This window comes from Priapulus caudatus, unplaced genomic scaffold (genome assembly GCF_000485595.1).
Source record: "Priapulus caudatus unplaced genomic scaffold, Priapulus_caudatus-5.0.1 Scaffold336, whole genome shotgun sequence".
Lineage (NCBI taxonomy): Eukaryota > Metazoa > Priapulida > Priapulimorpha > Priapulimorphida > Priapulidae > Priapulus > Priapulus caudatus.
The window spans coordinates 198,146-202,096 of NW_014577397.1; positions in this window are offsets into that span (position 1 = coordinate 198,146).

Genomic DNA, 3,951 nt, shown 5'->3' on the forward strand with positions numbered 1-3,951 from the left:
AGAATGCTCGATAGAGGTAATAATAATAGATGAAAGGATAGATAGATAGATAGATAGATAGATATACAGAGAGATAGAAGTGGAGAAACAGGTCAGAAGCAGGAGCAAGGGTGTAGGACGGAAAATGCGGTTGGAATAAGAGAGCGGAAAGACAAAGTACGACACACGAACGCGTGTGACAGTGTGGGGGTAAATGGAGGGGAAAATAGAGAATTAGGGGGGCTGTAGATCAGGGAAAGGGCTGGGAGAAGCGGCAACAGTTTTTTTATTTTTAGTACGTCACGGCATTTAAATCTCACGTTACTCGCAGGGTTCCTTGATTAACAGCACGAACTGCGCAACAGGGAGATGGATGAAGCGCTGACTGGAAATTTGAAAGAGAGTAGGTGAAAAGCGTGATAAAAATAGTTATTATTAGTTAGTTTACTTCCGCCTAACAGAAGTTGGTTTTCGCCCCTGTAGTTTGTTATTGTTTGTCTGTCAACTGAGGATTAAATCTCAAAAAAGTTACGTGACGATTTTGATTAAAAATTTCTGGCGACGGTTGTTAGATTTTGGTGGTAATCCGGATTCAGGATCCGGATCCACGATTTGATTTGATTTTTTTTGAGTGTAAGAACTCGGGCGGGACTCATCAAAGTCATAAAAAAAATCCAGTGATCTTTTCTTCAAATTTCTGAAAATTCAATACCAAACCTTATATTGGTTACCACTATCAGCAAGATGGAGAACTGTTACATCTGTGGCGGAGAGTTGCATCTCCGATTCTCTTTGTTTAGTTATTTTAGTTATTTAGTCTAGTTAGTTAGTTTAGTTAGTTAGTTAATGAATTAATTAGTTTATTAGTTATTATTTATTTAGATATTAGCTTAGTTTATTAGTTGTTAGTCTAATCTAAGTTATAGTAGTTAGTTCATTTAGTTAGTTAGTTATTAGTTTAGTAGTACTCAGTTAGTAGTCATTATAGTTTAATTAAATTAGTTTAGTTTGTCATTAAAAAGTTAGTTAGTTTTGGTTATTAGTTATTATTTAGTTAGTTATGTTAGTTCATTAGTTAGTAGTTATTTTTAGTTATTAGGTTAGTTAGTTAGTTATTTTGTTAATTAGTTATTATTTAGTTTATTTATTAGATATGTTAAGTTATTAGTTAGTTAGCTTAGTTAGTGTAGTAGTTAGTTAGTTAGTTAGTAATTCATGATTAGATGATGGAGATGATGATGTTATGGACGATGAGGGAGGAATGATGAATCACGATGATCGATGATGGGTGATGGATGATATGGATTGGATGATGATGGATCGATATCTATCTATCTATCTATCTATCTATCTATCTATCTATCTATCTATCTAGCTAGCTAGCTAGCTAGCTAGCTGTCTATATATCTATCTATCTCTCTGCGAGCTCTCTTTCCCTTGCCATCGCCCCTCTTGGCGCTCTCACGACACTCGCTCTCTCTCTCTCTATCTCGTCCGTTCTACTTCGCTTAATTCTTGCCTTTTACTCTGCCTGTCTCGCTATGTCTCCCTTCGCTGGCTCTCCCTTGCCGCCGACCTTCAATCTAGCTATTTGTTTTTCGCCATTCGCGAACGATTTTCTAAAAATAAAGTAAATATGAGACATGAGTTACAAAATATGCTTGCCAATTGCCGCCATCTCCTATGACTTTATTTTTTTTCTCGTCATGTACAAGGAATTTTCTAAAAATAAAATAAATGGGGTAAAGACATGCTAAGGATGCTTGCCAAGTATCGCCCGCCATCTATCTCTTTATTTGCTTCTCACCATGCGCACAAGGTTGTTGGAAATACAAGTGACGCAGATAGTCTGCATGGGATCCCCCGCCATAAATCCGAGGGTATTGAATAACCAGTAGGCTTTCTAACCCATAAATAAAATCAAGCAAGCTCACCTAAACAGCCTGAAGTCGTTTAAGTATACGAACTAAGCAGTAAACATCCGATCTAAATATTAATGTTAGTGGATATGAGGCGACAACGAGGCAGCGCAGTCGAAAAACAAGAGCGTAACTATATAAATATTGAGTATGTAATCCTCGTATATGCTCTAGCTAGCACCGAGGTCAATAGGTTGTTACTGTTATTATTGGAGTTTTTACATTCAATTATCGGTATTTGTATGACCCAAGATTGCTAAACCACTTCCGGGTCATCATGCTGGGGCGTTAAAATATGTGATGCGTTGTTTGTAGACTAATCGGAAGGCCCCAGCCAAAATAATATAAGTGGCGTGATATTTCTTGGCTGCATTACATAGGCTGGCCTGTCTGCCATTATCATGTATATGGGTATTGGTGGAATCATCCTGGAAGTTCCTTCATATAAAATATTCCCCATGGTGTGGTATCTATAGATGTCTATTTGGCTGTTTCTTTGGCTGCAAATATGTGACAACCGGAGGTTGAATTTCCGATAACTTTACAAAATCAAAAAGAACAAGGGCATGCTGAAGCACCATAGACTATCAAGCCGCTCGATTATCGTTAAAATTATTATTTTCTGCTCCTGAAATTCAATTAGTAAATATAGGATATAATATACGATTTAGTAGTGTTCTGATCTCACATACGCTTACTAAGCGCCAATCATCAGTAAATGCGCTTATAAATTCACATGAGCGTAGTATTGGCATGCGTTATTTGCAAAAGAATGTGATAAATCTTTGGTTTTTAATTTTAAACTGTGGCCCTTCATAGGGTAGGGCTATTATAATATTTACTAGTCGAAACAATCTTGTGAATTATAACAAATCAAAGTTTAGTCTTCGTGAGGATCCAAAAGTCGTTGGACTATTACTAATTTCATATACCAGTAAAAGGTACGTATCATGGTCCTTAAAATGACGTCGTTATAAATAACAGAACGCAACTAATGAGAAAAAGATTTCTATCTTCTTTTCTAAAATGGGTTCTGACTGGGTCCGATAGGCATTTACTAAAAATGCATTCCACGGAAATTGTCAAAATGGCAGCCAGGGGCTTACTTGAGAAGCAATCAAGCCAAAACAATACAATGATGGGGCAACGGTCTTGCATCATTTGCGCACGTTTGCAAGAAAACGCTAAGTGATAACTCAGTAAAATAGGCTTCGTCCGAAATTTCAAAAGTCCTGGCGTCTCATTTGTTCGCGTGCGGATTTCTCCTGAAATCTGAGTCGATGGTTCGATGACTGCAATACATTTCGTGAGCGTTTCGAGCGGCTCGCCGCTAGCAATCTCGTTTGAATTTTACCGTGTACCGACAGAAGCGGCGGCTACAATGGTTGGGGCAGCAACACCAAACCAATATCAACAAAATTCCTCACGGCTGTATTATAATCTGGCTATATATCGAAAGGAAAAATGTGAATAGCGTCCAAGATCTGAGCGGAATAAATGATTGATGTCGGCGGCGGTAGTCAGGTCGTATCAATGTATTACACGCTTGCGCGCGGCAGGGGATAATGATGTAAATTTGGGACATCACTTACCAAGCATGCTTGCACTTGCCTAATGCTTGATAATCCGTCTTAGGCAAAAACCAATGCCTAATGCTTACGTCGCTTCCAACTAATGCTAATTTGTAAGATTAATTGATGTGTTTACTTTGATAACGCGCCTATATTTCTCTCAGTTTGATTATATACCTCTTCATAAGCTAGTGATATAATCGCTTGATACGTATTTCGCATCGGGATAGTCTTCTGCATCAGCGGTATGTAGGCAAAGATTTATATTAATGCTATGCTACTGCAACAACAACCCATAGTTTCCTAACGCGGAACTCTGGATGAACTATTATTTATAAACACATGCGCACACACACACGCACGCACACACACACACACACACACACACACACACACACACACACACACACACACACACACACACACACACACACACACACACACACACACACACACACACACACACACACACACACACACAC